This window comes from Hyaena hyaena, unplaced genomic scaffold (assembly GCF_003009895.1).
Source record: "Hyaena hyaena isolate Hyena2069 unplaced genomic scaffold, ASM300989v1 scaffold_621, whole genome shotgun sequence".
Taxonomy (NCBI): domain Eukaryota; kingdom Metazoa; phylum Chordata; class Mammalia; order Carnivora; family Hyaenidae; genus Hyaena; species Hyaena hyaena.
In genome coordinates, this window is record NW_024081249.1 from 163,009 (window position 1) to 185,098 (window position 22,090).

A 22,090-nucleotide genomic window follows, 5' to 3' on the forward strand; every position below is an offset into this window, starting at 1 on the left:
TAAACCAAATATTATAAAATCTAACCTAACTAGTAAATAGAGTAACAAAAAGAGAAATACATTTTAAGTAGCATAGGAAGGGTTAAAAGAAATGTCTAAATAAAAATTTAATAAATTATAAATATTATAAAAGCAAACTTATCTTAGTAATAAATGCCACAAAGTATATTAAAATTATACAAAAATACTATTTCTTTTCTTTTTTGTATTCTTTTTTTTTTTTTTTGGTTTGGAGGAACTTTAAATTTAAGAGGATATTGACATGCAGACAGCATTTTTTCCTCACTATATATAGAACAAATAAGACAACTTCAAACATGTTATTTTACAGTCATTAATATAAGTGAACAGAACACAATTAGGGTAGAGGATTGATTTTGGAAACTGAGAATTAGAAACACACTGACAATTTCTTATCATGCAAAAATGTTGTTTAAAAAATAGATACAAGCATACCATAAAGAAAATTCATCTAATTTGATATTTTCATAGCATTTTAAAATTTAAAAATTTAGACTTATACATAGAGTAAATACAATCTGAACTTGAAAACAGGTTTAATATTAACCACAAAAGTAACAAACAAGTTTTGGTAATAGCAATTACTTGTGGTTTTTCATAATGCTAAGTAGTAAGAACTTGAGCATAACTAATCTATGATAGAATGATAATAATTACACTATCCAAGATCTTACTTTTAAAAATTAACAAAAGGCACCAATATTATCCTATTAAAGGTGATCAGAAATAAGCTTTTATAATTCTAACTTTGTGAATGCCACATGATTTGGAATTACTCTGATAAAAATCAAATTTGCCCAAAGGCATGCTTAATCTAAACATAAAATGTCTCAAAGCTGAACAACTATAAGGTGAGCCAAAAATAAAGTAACTCAAGATAGAGAGTAGCCTGCTTTCTTCCTTAAAGCAAAGAAACTGGGAAAAATCTAATTACTGATCTGTTTCAACTCTGAGGTTTTATCTTTAATCCACTAGAAGTTAAAAGGCAACGTCTCAAAACTATGTCTATGGGGAAAAATGTTGCTATGGAAAACCACCTGGTTTCACATCCATATATCTAAAGCTTAGCTTTTATTCTTTTTTTCTCTTTTTTGATCTTCTAAGACTTGCTACACTATAGACCTGTGAGTACTATTTCGATTGCTGTGACTTCTGAAAATCACATATAATAGACACTTGGATAAAATGCATTTAATGACTTTACAATTAAACAAAATGATTATTTGAAGGACAGACTTCTCTCTGCAAAATTCAAGGAAAAAAAGAAGGTAAGAGAAGAGGAAAGATTTAGATTTTTTTAAAAAAAGAAAATAGGTAAAAAATAAGAGAAAAGAAAAACATAAATAAATACGTGTAACCTTTTCCCATACTATCTTTCTAGCTTTATCAGCCATTTATCCCCAAAGTACATTCTGAATTCCCTGACTTATTGGCCATTTTCTCAACTATGCTTTCCTACTTCTGCACTTCTGCCCATGTCTGCTGACTTAAATGTCATCCATCCTTAAACTCAGCAGAAATTCCATTTCATTAATCTCAACAGTGTTTCTAAGCTTCAAACACATATTCAACCAGATTCTCTCTTTCCTGAACCTCTTATTCTTTTATTTTTCCCTTTGTCATAGAAACATTTAACCTATTATGGTATGTGCTATAATTATAAAGATTTGTCATACTCCTACACCCAGTGACTACAACCTCCTGGAATGTAGGGCTCAAAGGCCATGGTCATTTTTGTATCTCCTGCAGTGCTCCACACAGTGTGTTTCCCATAGTAGTTACCAAGTAAATATTTATTAATTAATAACCTCTTAGTTTTGTTTTCACTCTATCTTTACCATTATTTTTCCAATCCACAAAAATTGTTTGTTGTATGTGTTTTGTGCCTCTTTTATGGCTTCTTCCACATACACACATTCCATAAAAGTGCTGATGAAAACTGAGGCACTTAAAGAAATAAAAATAAAACTTGTTTCCTTCTCATTCTTCAAGGATCACCATCACCTTGTCAATAGTCCATCCATTTATTTCGCATAGTATTAAAGCCTGAGAAGCCCAAGATCAAAGCATCAGCACGGTCATGTTTTGGTGAGAGCCCTTTGCCTGGTTTGGCTTGCAACTTGTTGCTGTGTCCTCACCTAGGGGAAGGGCTTGAGATCTCTCTGGGAACTCTTTCATAAGACATTAATCTTATTCATGAGGGCTCTCCCTCATGACATAAGCAGTTCCCAAAGTCTGCATGTTCTAACATCATCATCTATGGGGTTAGGATTTTACATAGGAATTTATAAGGGAAACAAACATTCAGGCTTTAGCATCTGGGACTCCCTTTAAGAGCTGAGTTTTGTCAGGCTTTTAGGGTTTTAGCTAACATTTGAAATTGGAAAAGTTGATACCTCTGATCACTCTTCAACCAGATCATAACATTCCACCAAGTCAATATCTATGGCTATAGGTTCTCTGGCCTCTAGGTAACCTGGGGCCAGAGTGAATCCAATAAGAAAACTAAATTGTAGAGTTCCCATATTCCCAACAGTGAACAGGCCTATAGTGTTTATAAGTCCCTAGAATTAACATAGACATAAAAGATTCAGACCTAGGGCATCCTTCATTTCTTCCTACCCCCACTGTGATCCTCATAAGCATTATACCTGGCTTCACATCTCTCTGCACAATGCCTGGCCATCTGGCATTTCTTTCAGGCTTCCCATTTTATTTTCCATTTATTTCCTTTAGAAATCTACATCATTGCAACAGCAAGATTTTGAAACAGAAGGACATTTCTACAGAATGAATCTCTCAGCATAAGTAAGTAAATATGTAAGTTATAATATCTAATTTAATAGCTTTCTTCCAAGGAAGGTGAGAGTCACACTGATCCTTGTTAGATTCACTAGGTTCATAAAGCATAAACAAAATTAAAATTTTATAAAAAGCCATGTGAAAATGTGGCACTCATCTGAGAAAAGGTTTCTAAACTGGTATGACTTTTAATTAGCAATTCCTTTTAATTAATATTTCTAACCAATGGCTCCATGATGTTTATGGCCAATACTTCTAAAGGCATCCCACTAGTGACTAAGTTTAATGTATTTCATTTTTCCTATTCTCACAAATTATTATTATGACTATCTTCACCCAGTTAAAAGTTTTCACTAGAGGGGTGCCTGGGTGGCTCATTTGGCTAAGCATCTGACTTTGGCTCAGGTCATGATGTCACCACTCCTGAGTTCGACCCCCTGTGGGGCTCTGTGCTGACAGTTCAAAGCATGGAGCCTGCTTTGGATTCTGTTTCCCTCTCTCTGCCTCTCCCCCTCTTTCTCTGTCTCTCTCCCTCTATCTCAAAAATAAATAAACATTAAAAAATTAAAGTTTTAACTAGAAAATTGCACAGTTATCATTAGTAGTAGGTGTAAAACCTATAGTCCAAAAACAAAATATAGGCAATCTCCTATATTTCTAAATACATGTATTTGAAAGTCCAGTCTTGAAAAGCTGAACATACATGGCTTCAGGATGGTTTTATCCCCATACAAATCAAAAATATTATAATGTTTCAGGAGCTAATAATATATAAGGATAATATTATATGTTATATAATTATATAATAATAATAATAATAGTTGGGACACTACTGCCAAGCAACATGGTGACAAGAATGAGAGTTGTTGGAATGGGTAACAGGTAGAAGGAAGGCCAGATGTCCCAAGGAACTGCAGAAATTTGATCCATTCTTGTCTCCTTCCCATAGATCTAGTATCATTTTATATGGGTGTTGAAGCTATCCCTGGTTCTTAAGCCTCTGCCAATAGAGCTAATACGCACCATGAACAAGATAAAAGGAGGCTGTGTGTCCACTGCTATAACAGTGGCTTTGCTGCACCACCCATCACCAGCACTTATGTGGCTTCCACAACCCTGAGCCTACAATTAGGAGTGAGTGGGGAAAGAAGTGGGATACACGATAAGGTAAAAAATCACTCCATGAGTATGCAAGATCCAAGGCATTGGTGCCCCAGTAGGCCCCTCCATTCAGACAGTAAGAAAGATTTGGGTGCAACTGAAGAAGATTCATAGCTGGTTAAAATAATCTCCCTATAGTGCCATGCTGACATCAGGTGCTTTTTCTCAGGGCCAGGAACCATAAGAAAGACCAAATTTAGTGAATGGGAAAGAGTCTCTGTATGAATGTATACTGCATGAATGTGTGGGCTGTGCAGAGATGAATGCTGAAGACAAATAGTACTAATCATGCACATCTTCAACCATCATTCTTCATCCATTAGTGTTTGTATGAGTTTCTAACATGGCCAAGGCATTTTTCTCAGAACTGTAGACTGAGCAGTGAATAAAACAGATGAGGAAAGTGCCTATATGGTTGCCACTAAAGAATAACCTTTAATATTTACTTTCAAAACCAGAGAGAATGCAAAGAGTAATAGACCTCATCCTCTCCGCTTCTCTAGGAACTATCTTCCTTTCTCCATTTCATCTATGAATCCTGCCTAAACACCATTAGCAAGAAATCTCTAACTCTTCTGGGATCCAATAAACTTGTATTCTGTACTGCTAATTCTACTCTCAGCATATGCTTCTTCATTTTTGTTTTTCACTTCCTTACACATAGGTCTTATAAGCACTACAAGGTCAGAACTTGTAATCTGTCATATAACCTACACTCCAAGTATAGATTGACACAAAGTGAGAGATCTATAAATGTTGACTACTGAAAACAAAGCATAAAACAAGTTGAAAGTAAAATATGGTATTTTCAAAGGACAGGTTTCCTATAATTCAGGATTTGCTGGCATGCATTTGCTGGGCCTTGACTAGGTATTACTATATATGACATAATTCAGCATCATGTTACTAATACATGATGTAAGTTACCCATCAGATCATTAACAGAAAAAAAATTTAAATATGGCAATAGAACTAGAAAATATGGGCCCTTTCCAAAAAGGAAGACAGTTAATAAAGAGCACTTCAAACAGAATGAAGATAATGTTTAAAAAGGTTTTGTCTTCAGAGACAGTGCTATGGACAGTTTAGTAAACCAGGAATTGAGAGAGCAAATTCTAGTGTAAACTCTGCTACCAACTGTTGGAAGCAGCAATCCGCCACGGGCCCTGAGTATCTCACCACGTTCTTGCCAGGTATGCCAAAAATGAAAGTCCCTTAATGGCCCAGTTAGGGCCATTTATCAGGGTCGTGTTTGCAGCAAGGAGCCTTGAAAAAATGAGGTAATGCCTCTCTCCAAACTGCAGTTTGCTCCCGCTCACTATAAAAGCAGCGAATTCCCCAAGAGGAGAGCTTAGCGTTCCTCTCCCGAAACACAATCTGTCAGCGTGAAAAGCGTGGCGTCTGGGCTCTTGGCACTGACGCAGTAAAGAATTAGAGCTCAGCGCCCGCCGTGAAAGCACAAAGCAGCTTTATTAAGGACGGTACACTCTCAAGGTGGGAGAGCGGTCAGGCCCAGAGGTGGCAACTGCCCTGAGGCTACAGGGATCCTTTCCTTTTACCTGAGCGGGGGGTCTTGTGTCAAGAACAGGGTAGCCTCTAATGGAGGCTGCTTCCAATCATTTGGGGGAGTCCTTCCACAGGCCGGGAAAGGGAGTTTTTGACTCTCTAAGGTCAGCCTCCCAGCAGCCTTTCCTCATGGGGAGAGGGGACTATACCGCAATGCAAAGGCATTGTAATAAATCTAGTGGTTACCCTGGGGCAAAGGTGGAAGACTAGAGCATTTGCAGCTCTTTGTCTGTCAGCCCCAGGGTCTTGGAAGCCCCAAGGTCAGGATGCAGTGCCCCCCCGGACTTCCAATGTGTATGTAACCTATTTATCACCGTTATGGTCTCTGGGGTGTTCCTTCCACTGCTCATATCTAGCTTCTACCTAACAAGTTCGACCTGCATGGAAACTGGGGGACAAAGAGAAGAGATTCAAGTGAACACGAAACTTTGGCTCTTTCTTCTTGCTGTGATTAAGTCTTTTGTCCCTGATGCGCTGTGTCTTCTAACAACACTTACAAAGGGGCAGAAGGCAGGCTTATTAGCTTGCGAATAGGGTAAAATTTTAGACCCTCACAGTTCTCAATAGAAAATAGATGGGTGACTTTTGGTAAGTCATTTAGGCACTCTAAGTCTCTTCCTTCTCACCTTTTAAAAGAAGGAATTTGAATTAGACTACCTCTCAAATTACTTCCAATACAGGGGTGCCTCGGTGGCTCAGTTGGGTTAAGTGTCCAACTTCTGCTCAGGTCATGATCTCATGAACTCATGGGCTCCTGAGTTCCAGCCCAATGTCAGGCTCTGTGCTGACAGCTCAGGGTTTGGAGCCTGTTTTGGATTCTGTCTCTACCTCTCTCTCTGTCCCTCCCCTGCTCGCTCTCTCTCTCTCTCAAAAATAAATGAACATTAATTTTTTTTAAAATTACTTCCAAATGTAAATGTTATGATTCCCTGACCTTGAGGAGGAAAAAACTTAGAAGAGGAAGTAGTCTTCCCTCTACTTCTCTCCAACACCACTATCCTTAAAGATAAAAATAAAATATTGTATGAAGTTCTGCTTATAATTATTTCATCTAAGGGGTAATAAGAAAAAAGAAGAATGAGTATCATACCACATATGGAAAACTTTTTCTATAATACTGGCACAGGGATATACTCTTAGAAAAGGAGACATAAAATACATTCTGATATTTAAGATATTGTGATTGGTACCATAAAATCAATGATAATACAGTATTTCTCAGTAATATTTTTAATACCTAAATAACTTTTCATCTTCTTATGTTGGACTAACACTAGGTAAGGAAGGGTCCCGCTGAATTTATTCCACACAGATATTTATTACCAAACAAATGCCTATTTTCTTATTATTTCCCACCTTCTTTACATTTAAGGGCCAGGAGATGGCTTCCTCTTCCCTTTCTGAAGCAACTATAAGATCATATGATGAAATAGTAGCATTTTAAGATAAAGGAAGCTTGGTTGGCCAGGGTCTGTAAATAACTGCATTGTATAGGGATTTCTGTTTTGTTGGATATCTAGTATGAGCAAAGAATAAACCAGTGTGGTGTTAAACCAGATATTTTAGTGTAAATTTATTAACGTAGCCTATTGAGTGAATACAGAATTCATGCCAGGCATGGCATACCAAAATCCTAAGGTATATCACTGGCTTAATAATCACACAGCACAATGCAAGGAAACTGATATCATAGACTAAAATATAGCCATCTTTATTAAGCAATGGCAAAATATTTGATAGCTGGTTACAGGACATATCTTGAAAAGCAGACAACTGAGTACTGAGCAGACAGCTCTAAAGGAAGAGACTAGAAAAAAGGAAAGTTAGCATGTGCGTTGGTTATTTTGGGTTGAGTTTGACATGTAAATACCAGAAAAAGATCAGATTTTCAGAAGAGAATTTACTATGTAAGAAGAAATGAAAGAAAAAGAGACTGCGCTTTCAAAACCTAAAATTATACATAATGAGATTAAAAATTGAGCAGATCATGCCCAATAAAATTTATCATTCAGTTCAGATGCTTCAGGGTAAATACCAGATTAAGGGTGTGGCCTTCTATCTATCCATTGCTCCAGATAGATTCAACATATCCATCATTAAGTAAAAAAAGAGAAAGGAAGTTCGAGATGAGTATGTGAGGAAAAAAGAGCAAAGCAAAATAGCAGATCTGGGAACTAAATCTCAAATATAACTGTCAGTTACTAGATTATGTAACTGACTGGCTTCTAATAAAAGCCTCTGAAATTTTCAAGAGAGTTGACTATTAAGGAAACCACATGCTTGTGACAGAGATATTAAATGACTCAGGCTCCCAAATTTCAAGTGAAAGAAATTAACTTTGAAAATCCATACACTCTCTCAAAAGGTAAATTAATGCCTACTTCAGAAGTGGCCAAAGAGGACAAAGAAAAAGAAGAACTTCACAGAAAGGCATAGCCAGGGCTCATGAAAACAGTGGGCAAAGAAGCTTTCCTCGGATAGCTGAGTCTAGTCCCAGTGTCTGCAGGTGGGGCTACAGAATCACTATAGACAGTGACTGACATGCCTTCCATCATTCCTATTACTACAAGGAAGTGTGGATTGTAGTTCTCCTGCCATGTTACACTACTCCAACCTAGATTTGTGGAAGAAAACCTGTCTTTTAGTTCACAGGACTCTACACTAATAGGAGTACATTCAGAGCTGATATAGAGATTAATGTGTATCATTCTAATTTTTCAGTTTAATGTAATAACTGAATGGAATTTCACCTCCTTTGAAGAGATTTGATATATGGAAGGTTGAAAAAGAAGAAAATAGGGGCGCCTGAGTGGTTTAGTCGGTTAAGCGTCCGACTTTCGCTTAAGTCATGATCTCGCGGTTCGTGGGTTCGAGCCCCGCATCCGGCTCTGTGCTGACTGCCAGCTCAGAGCCTGGAGCCTGTTTCGGAGTCTGTCACTCCCTCTCTCTCTGACCCTCCCCTGCTCACGCTGTCTCTCTCTCTCTCTCCTAGAAATAAATAAAACATAAAAAAAAAAAAAGCTGCTGTCTTACAGGAGAAGCTCTAAAAAAGAAAAAAAAGAAAAAGAAGAAAATATTAATGACCATGTGGGAATATATACCAGAGATATTTATTGCTCACCAAATGTCCATGTGCCCCGCCACATGTCACAGCCCCCTTTTAATGACCTAGGCAGGTCATATGACTCATTCTGACCAAAGGGTTGTGAACTGAAGGATGTGTGTCACTTCTCAGTCAAGGCATTTAAAAACCAATGCCCAACCTGCCAGCTTGTTCTTCCCCTGCTATGGCAATTATGCAATCAATGACATTTTGAGATGGAAGTATCAAAATGGGTCCCTGAGCAACTAACTGTGTAGAGCAGAGTCCTATACCAGCACCACTGAACTTCCATAGGCATAAATGTGGGCAAGAAAGAAAATCTTTTTTGTGTCAAACCACCAATATTTGGGGCTTAGTTCATTACTTCAGCTTACTCTAATATATTCTAACTAAGAAATCCTCCTATGGGGTAGAAGAATGAGCATTCACAGACAAGGACTACAGTAATTGACTTATTTCTCATACCTTATGAATGAAAAGATCTTGAGAACCAACCCTGTCACCCTAGCCCCAGTGGCATAGAAAGCAGAGCAGTAAACCAGAGAGAGCCATTAACACTGCATCATCTATCATCAGACACATCATCCCACCTATAGGAGAAAACACTGAGAGGAGAGTTATCCCATAGAACCCATGATGGAGGAAGAGGGTGAGAACACCAATTCCTTCTTTATTGACTTCACCCAGAAAATAAGAGTAGTTGTTTGTTTGTTTGTCTGTTTGTTTTTTAGTATCTGATATTTAGAATTCCATCAGCTATGAGGATAGACTAGATGGGATTTGACAAACCTAGTCCAGAAGCTTGTCTGCAAAATCCCAAAGAGACACTTTGAAGTTCATCTTTTAACACGTCATTGAAAAAGTATTCTAGCAAATAAAGAAAGGTGATAGGCAAGGATAAATTCCCAAAATAGTATTCATGTCTTTTGGTATTTAACTACTTCTTTTGGAAGTAATAGGGAAATGTCATTAGAGAAGGTAATTCTAAAAATTATTAGAAAAGGTGTTTTGTTTGTTGATAGCTAAATAATTTGCTTACAAATAAACTTGGAGAAAATGTAAATGCTTTTTGTTGTTATTATTAAAGTAGAAATGTTTCCACTCGTTATTTCTTTGATGCATTAATCCTATTTTTCACAGCTTTGAACTTTTGTATAACACATTGGAGAAAATTATATGTTGTGGATCAATTGTCAGCGAAGGCTGAACAGAGACTGCTAAAATTCAATCTTTTTTATTTTCTCCAAACATTGTTGAGTAGTTATCTAGAAGCTGTAAAATCAGTTGTTAATGTTAATTATTCTTCATAAAAAACAAATAAAAGAAAACAATTCTGAATTTCAGTATACATTTTTTAAACAGACAAATGAAAAACTTTGATAGAATTTAGTTAGTATAAACTTTTACCAAAAGATAAATTTTTATGTCTCACTTTTGCTGAAGGCTTTTGTTTTTGTTTGGTGTTAAAAAAAAATGGACACAGTCCAAGGTAGCAAACTTATTTGCATCATTGATTACTAAAAGGATTATGTAACTCCCAGATAGCAGACAGTATTTGATAAAACATTTGATGTAGTAAATGATCTATCATAATAGCTGTACTTAAATTAGTCCTTGAAACTTTAGATATAACTTTGTAATTACAGTGGATAATATTTATTGGGAACTTCAGCTAGTTTTTATTCAGATTTACATGTTTTGTGAGCCAACATCTTTCCAAAAAGAAGGAGAAATATGATAAATTTTGCAGAACCTGGCCAAGATTATCTCATGGTTTTTTTTTTTAACCTACTTTAAAATAGGAGATGGAAAATCTAAATAAAAGTTTCCTCTGTTCATCAACAGCTAAATTTTCATCCCCATAAGATTATTTCAAATAAATCTTTCCCTCAAAATTCTGACCACTCAACTATCATTGTGCTATTATCAAGTACCTCTTATGTATAGGGCTTTACTGGTTACAGTGGAGAACAAAAGAAGGAGGGAAGGAAGAAAGGAAAGACTGCACTATGTGATAAAAATTTAATTTGAGACACAAATGTGAGCCACATTTTAAGCTTTCTAAAAGATACATTAAAAAAGTAAAAAGGAGCAGGTAGAATTGATCTTAATATATTTATTTTATTCCAACTGATTATCAAAAAATTATCATCTTAACATGTAATCAGTATAAAAATTAATGAGATATTTTATATATTTGTACTAAAAGTTTTGAATTCCAGTGTATGTTTTACATTGAAAACACACCCTCAATTTGGATGGCTCATATCTCAAGTGGTCAATAGCCACTGTAGCTATTAGTCAATGTGTTAAACAACATATGCCTAAAAAAGAGTGGGTAGAAGAAAAAAAGAAAATTCACATACACACATACACATGATAGAAAACATGTCTACACATATACATTAAATATTTCAGGTAAATGATCATGATTGGTGAAGAAATACATGTAAGCATTAAATGGTACCTCAAGCATAGTCTAGTTCTTCAATTTAAATAATGCTTTTCCAGAGATTATTGTCTTTAAGCACTTAAAAATACACACTGGTATCTCTTGCATGGTTATTATCTGTAAGTTACACCTGAATCTCCTCTTTGCAGAGACTTTTTAAGTTGGGGAAGGGAAAAATGACCCCAAAATACCTGTGAGAGAGCAGAAGTGTAGGGATGTACACAGATAACATGATGATAAGTATTTTAAGATATCTCTCTTAAATTCATTACACAATTGATTAGTTGTAGGAAAAAAATAGATAATAATCATATAACTCATAGAAAAATCCCACAAAACTAATTATAATCCTATTATCCATTAAAAACTCACTTTTAACATTTGTGTACATATCCTTCAAGAATATTATCTGTGTGTTTATGTGTGTGTATCAATAACATTAGAAAATCTGAGTCAAGCTATTTATAACCTACTTCTTTTACTTGTTACTTGTGATAGATCATGAGAATGATGATAAATCATTTGTACCTCTATCCATCAAGAGGTACAGTCTATTTCCTCATTTCTTGGATCTAGAGTAGTCTTGTGACCTGCTTTGGCCCATGGAATGACATAGACATGACACTGTGTAAATTCTGGTTCTTGGAAGACTGAGGCATCACAATCAACAGCATGGACTACCATGCAGGTGAGGGAAGCCATCTTCCTCTTAAGAACCTTAAGAGTTCTCTAGCCCACTTAAGCCATGGGATAACTAGAAATGTATAAGTGATTTCAGACAGAACAAGCAGAATCACCCAGATTGCTAACCCACAGTATCAGAAGAAATGAATCATTTTTGTTTTAAGCCAGTATGATTTGGGGAGATTTATTACACAGCAAGAGATAAATTAAACAATCCTATATAATGAATATTGTCCCCTGTTAATAGATATATTTGTGGAGTATTTTAATGGCATTATAATAGTCTGTCATGTGAACATTTCAAAAGTTACTTAGCAAACTCATTATTGTGGGACATTTAAGCCGTTATAACTTTCAACTGTTATAAATTACTTTCTTTTTTGCACACAAAGTATCTTAAGTCTTACATTTTTATAAACATAATTGTTTCACTAGGATGAACTCTTAGAAGTAGGATTTACAAGGCAAATGTTACCAAAGTTTCAATGTGTACTACTTAATAGTGTGGAGCAATTTTAAAGTGTCATTCACAAATGATTGGCTGGCAAAAAAGAGGAAGGTAAATGATCTTAAGAGATGATTTTAAAGGAGTTGGGAGCAATATTCAAATATTAAAGAAAATATCATATAAGAATGGTTGATTATATAGAATCCCTATAAATCAAAGAGGTGGTAATATGGTTAATACATGGAAATAATGTAAACAATACAGCTATTAGAGAAAATGCACTTCTATGAAACAAGGAGCCACTGTTACTAGAAGCATTTAGGTAGAAATTAGTAATTGTCTTTGGAGGCACCATAATGATATTAGGTACTAGATCCAACCCAAACCTCAGATATCCATCCTACTCACTGCCAGGGTCAGACAACGATGACTCTCATCTAAACATAAGCCATGTTTTCAGATTGACAGAGATTAAAATCCACTCAACTAAATAACTAGTCATCCTTTGAAGACTTGCACCTTTTCAGAAGTCCTCTAGAATGAGGGCCAGAATTTGACGCAAGCTTAAATAAGAATGGTCTCCCTGGATCGGAGGTATAGGAAATCAAATTAATACTTATGGAGAAGGCATATGTGTATAGCACCATGTTAGGACTGGATAAGATATGATATCTATATTTTTTTTCTTTTTGACATCGCTTTTTCATAATTTTTTAGTAAACTTCTCTCTCTCTTTCTCATATATGCACACACACAAATAAATACAAGTGTTCTCATAAACATAATACACACATACATGCACACACACATACATGCACACACAAATAAACAAAAATACACACATACATGAACACACACATACATGCACATACAAATAAACAAAAATACACACATACGTGCACACACACAAATACAAGTGTTCTCACACACATAAACACACACATGCACACACACACACACACCCCTACGTACACCCCACTATCCACTGTTTTTGAGATCTGCTCTCCTTGGTTGTCCTATGGGTTTGATGGAACTGCTTATCATAATGTTCTGAATCCATGTCCGAAGGAATGAAATATGGCCCAAGCTGGCCATTCAAAAAATCCCATTTCACCATGATTGGTTGAAGTTAAGTATGGGAACAAGCCCACATCAATCAGAGAAGAAAGATAAAAGAGAATTTTAGCACCAATCCAATTGTAGCCCACTAGAACTTTCCTGGCTTTCACAACTTTTCCCTCAACTCCGTGATCTACTTCAGTATTTTTCAAAAAATTTCTTAGCTGAAATAAAGTTGCTTTGAATTTTTGCTTGCAACCAAGAACCTTGACTAAAACAATCCTTCACATCAAGAAGCTTATAACTACTAGGTAAATACCAGATAAAATATTTGCTGTTGATAATCTTGCTAAAGATTCTAGAAATCATTTATCTTTGACATACTAAGGATACTAGCTTGATCTAAGATACAGAATTCAAACATAACCTACTGCCACTTGGAAAACATTTTTAGCACCACAGTAATGGTGTCTACCTTCTGGTAAATATTTTTAAATCCCATGGTTACCACAGTCTTGGCAAAGTTCCCAAAGATACAGACTCAGATTCAGCAAATTCCAACTGGTTTACAGAGGCTCTGGAATTCAACACTGGCAGTTCCTAGCTGCTGGTGAAGTAAACTTTTACCACTTTATACCACCTCCTCCCTTTTCCTCCTTATACTCTATAGCTATTCCTACCCACCTCCTCTCTCCCTATTTTTGCCATTGCATTGTTCTGTGTTTAGATCAGGGGTTGTCAGGTGGTGATTTTTAGGCCTTTGTGATGGATATGGGCAGGAGGTGGTAGGGAAGAGGCAGTTAGGACCATTTAGTTGTTTCTCACAATATTTTAAAAGTCCCCATATTATTATGCTTGGCCAGAGAACAACAACCTTTTCACAGTAAGTGTTATTAACTATGTATTCCCTAAAGTTTACAAGATGGTTAATGAGGCTAACAGCTCTCAGTACAGTTTAAGTAGAGAAATACTATTCTAGACCGTGAGTCTTTCTTAGTACTCAGGATGTACAGCCTCCAAAGGCAGTAGAGGTGAGATCCAGTTTAGATCTCCTAAAACAGACCTAACCAGTCGAGTCATAGCTAATTACAAACTGCTAGGATTCTGAAAAAAACAAACAAACAAACAAACAAAACAGGAATCACAAAACAAAACACAGTAATATTGATCTATCTATATTTTACTCCCTTTCCTTCAAAAGCCAAAATTGTATCCTGCCTTGGCAACTGAGTTAAATCAACAGGGAAAATTGAATAGAGGTCACAAACAAGGTGATATGAAGTGAAGTATATGTGTATGAATTTCCACTGCAATCAAACACCTGAGGAGTAAATTTACTTGCAAATGGAAAGATGTATTTCTTTTTGCTGGACATGAACAGTTAAGATACTTACCCCACTTTCTAGCAAACTCTCTGGAGTAATAAGCCTGAGAAGAGAGAAGTTCTGGCTGAGAATTCATGCCCTCTGTTCCCATCTCCCTCTTGTCTCAAGGATAATCAACAACAAAGTGAACAGCTCCAGTAAGATGTAGGCAACTTCCAGAAAATAAAAACCACCTATACATTGCCTTTTTCCAAAACATGGTCTGTAACATACTAGTCTCAAAAAATGACTTATGGAAAATAAGGAATAGGGGTCTTGTATTCAAATAAGTTTGGGCAACAAAGAATACATACTCCATCCCTAACCCGGGGTTCTCCATGTTCACTAACATAGCAAAAGCTTTAGGAAGTTTTACTTTAAACAGACGTGTTTAACTTTCATTTTTTTCAACATTTATTTATTTTTTGAGAGACAGAGCATGAGTGGAGTAGGGGCAGAGAGAGAGAGACACACACACAGAATCTGAAGCAGGCTCCAGGTTTCAAGCTGTCAGCACAGAGCCCAGTGTGGTGCTCGAACTCATGAACCATGAGATTATGATCTGAGCCGAAGTCGGGCACTTAACCAACTGAGCCACTCAGGCACCCCATAACTTTATTTATTTCAATATAACTCAAATGTCCTGACTTGCCCTGTGAAATACTTTTTTTAATGCGTATTTTTTTGAAATGGTGTATTTAAAATACACTTTGAGAAATTCTATCCAAATGCTTCAATGAATTAGGCTTCTGGTATAAAGTGGCAAACATGACCGATGCAGCTTGTCCTAAATTCTCACTGAAACACCTGTGAAAGCCAAAAGAATGGAAACTCACACCATCCATAAAAATTAGGATTAATGGTCATCTTCCTTTCAGAATCTATAAGGATTTTCTGTTACCCACTACAGGCTTCATAGGATCAAATTTTTAAATGTCATACCATGCCAATCCACAAGCTATGCTTCACCTTCTGCCCCTAGACCAGAAACTCAGGGTCTCTGCTAACTAGGAAAGTGACAAACAAGCAATTGCTGAAGCTTTTTGAGACATCGAGAAATGTGCCCACAACTATTGGCAATATTTCTCTTTATATATCCAAATGGAGAAAGAGTTCCCAGAAAACTAGTTAAGAAGGAGGGAGAAATGACTAGAAGTACCATTTAGCATTCTAGGGGGCATATTTCCTCTGAATAATTTAGTAGATAAGGAATGAATATCAAAAGGGGCTTGGAATAAGTAAATTCTGGGGATTATCATTTTCATGTTGAGAGTGTCCAATTCAGCAGTTGTCAGCATCATAGGCCACAAGAGATTACTAACTGTGCAGTAGGAGTTGGGCTATATACCATTTGTATCAACTTGATGACTGGCTGAAGATCTAAAAAGGGATTTGACCACCACTCACGTGATCAAAAAAGTTAATTTGATAAACACCATGTCTGAGAAAACTATTCCTTTTTCAAAAAGAACAAAACAAAAGTGAAAAACAAAAAAGTTTGTCATGAAGCATGAAGACTTAGAGGAATAGTAGATCTTTGAAATATATAGGAAGTCAAAAGAAAATCTGAAGAAATAATTTGGCATTCTTAAGAAAATTCAAGAAGATAATGGCCACTATAAAATAGCAAATGAAAGATATTTGGTGAGAATAATAATAGTCTGAGATGAAAGTGCAGGAAAGAATTTCAAGGTGATAAAAAGGATTTTGTGATGATAGAACCCCAGTAATAATACTTAACCAGAGAAAGCCAAGAAAGCTTGCTACTATGATAGGAAATGTGGCCAGGGTGGTAACCAGAACATTCCAACCACAGGGACTTTTGGGGTCATGAGGTTCTTAGGAACAAAACAGGCAGGCAGCAATGTGAGATACTACCTAATTTATAACACTACTAAGAACCATGACTCCTCATCCAACTCTCAGAGGTAGGCAATTTACACATTTACAGTCTCTTGAAGGTAAAGAAAGTTATAACTTGAGGAAGGCCATTGAAATAACATCCAAGTATGCTGTTATCTTTTGTGTGGCCTTTCCTGATGGGGCTTGCACCCATGTACTAGGGTTACTGTACACTTAGGAAAGGGACATAGCCAAAACATTCAGATATACATTTACTCTGAGTCAACACAAATTCATAGAAACTCATTGCCACTGTGTTGCACTCGTCAAAATGGGAGCTGACACAAATGAAGAGATAAAAAGAAGTTTCAATTAAGACCACCTCGTTATTGACCAGTGACACTCTGAACCCACTATATTATTAATCCCTATTCGCTACTTAAATCTTAGGGAATTACTATTACTGCTACTAGCAATAAACACTAACACTTGAGTACTTGCAATGTGTCAGGAACTATTATAAATTCTTCTTTTAATTTTTAAGTTTTTATTTAAATTCCAGTTACTTAACATACAGTATAATATTAGTTTCAGGTGTACAATATTGGTGTGCTTCAATACTTCCATACCCCTGGTACTCATCACAATAAGTGCATTCCTTATCTCTATCAAGTATTTAATCCATCTCCCACTCCATTAACCATAAGTTTATTCTTTTTTTTTAAGTGTCCCTCAGATCACCTGGGTGGCTCAGTCAGTTGAGCATCCGACTCTTGATCTCAGCTCATGTGTTGATCTCAGGTTCATGAGTTCAAGCCCGGCATTGGGCTCCATGCTAGCTTTGGAGCCTACTAGAAAGATTTTTTAAAAAATCTCTTTCTTGGTTTGTCTTTTTTCCCCTTTGTTTATTTGTTTTGTTTCTTAAACTCACATGTGAATTAAATCATATGGTATTTATATTTTTCTGACTGATTTGTTTCACTTAACATAATACTCCCTAGCTCCATCCATGTCATTGCAAATGTCAAGATTTCATTTTATCATGACTATGTAATATTCCAGTGTAAGTGTACACCACATCTTCCTTATCCATTCATCAGCTGATGGACACTTGAGCTGTTTCCATAATTTGGCTGTTGTTTATAATACTGCTATAAACATTAGGGTCCACGCATCACTTCGAATCAGTATTTTTGATCTTTTGGGTAAAAACCTAGTAGTACAATTGCTGGATTATAAGGTAGTTCTATTTTTAATTTTTTGAGGAACCTCCATACTGTTTTCCACAGTGCTTGTACCAAGTTGCATTCTCATCAATAGTGTAAGAGGAGGAAGCATTATAAATCCTTTATATGTGGGGCTCCTGGGTGGCTCACTTGGTTAAGTGTCCAGCTTTTGATTTCAGTTCAGGTCATGATCTCACAGTTCATGAGATGGAGCCCCATGTCAGGCTCTATGCTATCAGCTTGAGATTCTCTCTCTCTCTTTCCTTCTCTCTGCCCCTCATGTATGCTTTCTCTGTCAAAAATAAACAAACACTTGAAAAAATCTTTATACACATTCACATATTATTAAAATTTTTTAATGTTTATTTATTTTTGAAAGAGAAAGAGAGAGCACAAGCAGGAGAGGGGCAGAAAGAGAGAGAGGAGACACAGAATCTGTAGCAGGCTCCAGGCTCTGAGCTGTCAGCACAGAGCCTAACATGGAGCTCAAGCTCACAAGCTGTGAGAACATGACCTGAGCCGAAGTTGGCTGGTTAACCAACTAAGCCACCCAAGCACCCACATTCACTTATTTAATCTCACACCAAACTTATACTATTATTATCCCCATTTTATAGATAAATAAACTAAATAAATAAACTATTTGTGTAATAAGTAACTTGCCCAAGGTTACAAAGCTAGTAAGTGCCAGATTCTGGATTCACCCCTGATGATTCTGATGGGGATCCATGCTTCTTCTAAAGGCTAATACAACAGAACCAAGTGGGAGCCCCTGTATCTTCTTCTACCGAGATGTAAGCCAGAAACCACAGAACATTTCTGGAGGAATCACAAAGAACATCAAGAGTAGTGGAGGAAGAAATCATAAAGGCATATGTAATTTCATGACTAGTTACAGAAGTAAAGGCTGAAAAATGTAATGTGTTGTTTCCTTCAATAATGGGTCATATATTTATGTATGTGTGCATACATGTATGCATTTTATACAAAATTAATAAGTATAAACAATAAGCCATGAGTGTTAATAATTTTTATTAAGTAATAATTGAAAATTAATGCAAAACTATACAAATAATTTTCTATGTATAACTTCCTTTTCCCTTTCCCCTGCCACTTTATGTAAAGTCATTTGGGTTACATAAATTTACAATTTAGTCTATGGGTTGCATAATATCATGATAGACTCACAACAGTACTAAAGAGAGGCTGATAATAAGCCAGGTTCTGAAGTTGCATATTTATGGAGTGTGGAGTACTGAGCAGGAAATAAGCTTGTATTTACATGTATGAAGAAAAGTTATTTTACATTACTTGTTTTATGTTTTATATTCCTTTTTCTGGATATGCAAATAAGCCTCTTTCAACCAGATCCTAGCTTTCCGGGATCCCTCTTGATTTGCTGAGCTTCTGAATACTCACATGTAAATATTTTTTTTTATATAAGTTAACCAGAATTGGTTTCCATTTTTTTGCAACTGGAAAACTTAACTACACACATTTATTCTGTGTCTATATGTCTAAGGAAGGGGACTTAGGCCTATTTACGGGTCTTGGGAAAACTGCCAAAAGAAAGAATTGTTATAAACATAGAGAAGAAAGAGAGAAAAATAAATATAGTGATGAAAGAGAACATGAAGAGAGAAAGAGAAAACTGAGAGAAGCTTAGTTTGTTTAATAAGCCAAAAATACTTGTTAAGCACCAACATGTGTTAGGGAAGTTACAAGTCCTATAAGTATTTTAGTTTGCAAGGCAGAAGAAAACTCAGCTATGAAAATATAAGAATAATTCTTAGAGAAAAACCAGGCTATGTGAGGTGTGGTGAAAGCCAAGGGAAAGAAAAGAGTAGCACTCCCCTTTGTACTCTAAGATATCCAGGTGCTGTAGAGGCATATCAGTGTAGAATGCTGCAGAAAGTCATAAAGAACTAGAATAGAGTGAAGAACATTGCTGAGTAATTAGGGAATAAAAAGGCTGAGTGGAATATTAACACTGAGAAGAAAAATTAAGTGAGAATAAAATTTAAAAATTAGAATTCACACTTTTCAATAAATATAAACCAAATAAATTACTAACAGAGTTGTGAACTGAAGCAGAATTCAAACCAAAACTGCCACTTCCAGCAACAAAATAGCAGTCAATAGGAAAGGAAACAAAAAATTTCTCAGGACAGCAAACAACCCGCATAAATGTATAGTGGATCTAGCAATAGTCTGAAGATCTGAGAACTGAAACAGAGACAGAGGCGAATTCATTCACAGGAGTTGACAAAAGAGAAGCAACAGAATGCCAAGAGGGCAAAGGATTCCAGGACACATTTGAGTGTTCTACTGATATGTATTTGTGGGAAAGCACTTGCTATAAGAAGCACGTTTTAACTTTCCTTAACAGTACAAGCATGAAAATATAGCCCATTTACCTAAAAGAAATCCAGGCAGATTGTATTAAAATATTTAGCATTCTTATAAAATATTATCTGTACAGGGCAATGTTATAGTCATTGTATAGAATGAGTTTTGCTAACTAGGTTCAAAATTATCGTAGGATTTTGTATTTGTATAGGGATTGCTCATTCCAGATACTTGCTTTGTGGAAATTTCATCATCCAGTTGTATATTTAAGAGAAATCTTCCTAAATATATTTGTATCCTTCAATGGAACAATTATTATTTTTTTTTACAAATCTCCACAGAAAACATAAACCGTTTGCAACTTTAACTATAGTTGAGGTTTGGTTTTTGTGTGTTTTTTTTCAACTTCAACAGTCATCAACAGAAAACTTTCCTATCTTTCATACCTTAGTCTTAAATTAAGCCAAGTCAATTTGTACCTAATATTTCCTAACAACTAGAAATCTCAAACAGAACAATTGTCCTGGAATAATAAAAATGATTAAAACAAAATTGCATTAAAACTATATAGGAGGGGCCCCTGGGTGGCTCAGTTAGTTAAGGGTCCAACTCTTGATTTCAGTTCAGGTCACGATCTCAAGGTTCATGAGTTGAAAACCCACATGGGGCTCCATGCTGACAATGCAGAGCCTGCTTGGGATTCTGTCTCTCCCTCTCTGCTCCTCCCTCCCTCACTCACTCTCTCTCAAATAAATTAATTAATTTAAAAAATTAAAACAAAATTTGTTTGAGTTAGATACAAAGCCTTGTAAATTTTTAATATTTAACTGTATAACTATTTAGTGAAAATAATCTTTTAGATATAATAAGAGGATACAGAGATGAAGAAAGCACAGTACTTTCTCTTAGTGTCCTCTATTCTAGTAGAGAAGCAAAACAAATAATATCCAAATCTGTACTTACAAATGTGTTTGACTTTTGTGGAATTACTGTCTATCCCAATGATAGACCATGAACTCCTTTAAAGCAAGGACAGTGCGTGTCTTCCTAAATGCCTAATGTAGTTCCAGCAATGCATTAGAATATACTTATGGATTCAATGAGTAAGAAGACAGATGGGTGAATAAATGGTTGGATGACAGGTAAAATGGTTGAGATTCACACTGCCTTGACAGTTCAAAGTAGAAAATACATTCAATTATTTGGGGTGGGTTGTGGTAGGTTATTATGGAATTTTTAAGGAAATAAAGCCATTTTAGACATACTGTAAAGAAGGTTTTCCTGGGTTTTTTTGTTTGTTTTTGTTTTCTTTCTGTCAAACAACAGTGTGTAACTGTTAGTATCTCAGATTCTCCAATTAAGCAGGATGGTTAGGAAAAGTCTGTGCAATCAACAGCCTAACAATTATTGACCCCAGAATATGGACTAATAAAAGTAATATTTTTTCAAAAATTTTAACAACTTACTTTTCTTGCAATGAGAACTTTTAAGATCTACTTTCTTAGCAGCTTCCAAATACACAATACAGTATTGTCAGCTATAGTCACCATGATGTACATTACCGTTTTTTGGAACTTATTCATCTTATAATTGGAAGTTTGTGCCTTTTAACCATCTTCTCCCATTTCCCCTACTACTCCTCTGCCAATTCCCAATCTGTTCTCTGTTTCTTTAAAACTTTTGTTTTAAAGTTTCTTTACTTATTTTGAGAGAGACAGTGTGAGCAAGGAAGGGGCAGAGAGAGAAGGAAAGAGAGAATCCCATGCAGACTGCACTGACAGTGCTTGATCCCACAATGTAGGGCTTGATCCCACAAACTGAGATCATGAACTGATCCGAAGTCAAGAGTTGGATGCTTAACTGACTGAGCCACCCAGGTGCCCCAGTTCAGATTTTTTTTTTTTTAGATTCTACATATAAGTGAGACCATTTAGTACTTTTCTCTGCCTGAGTTATTTCACTTAGCATAGTGCCCTCAAGGTCCATCCATGTTGCCACAAATGGCAGGATCTG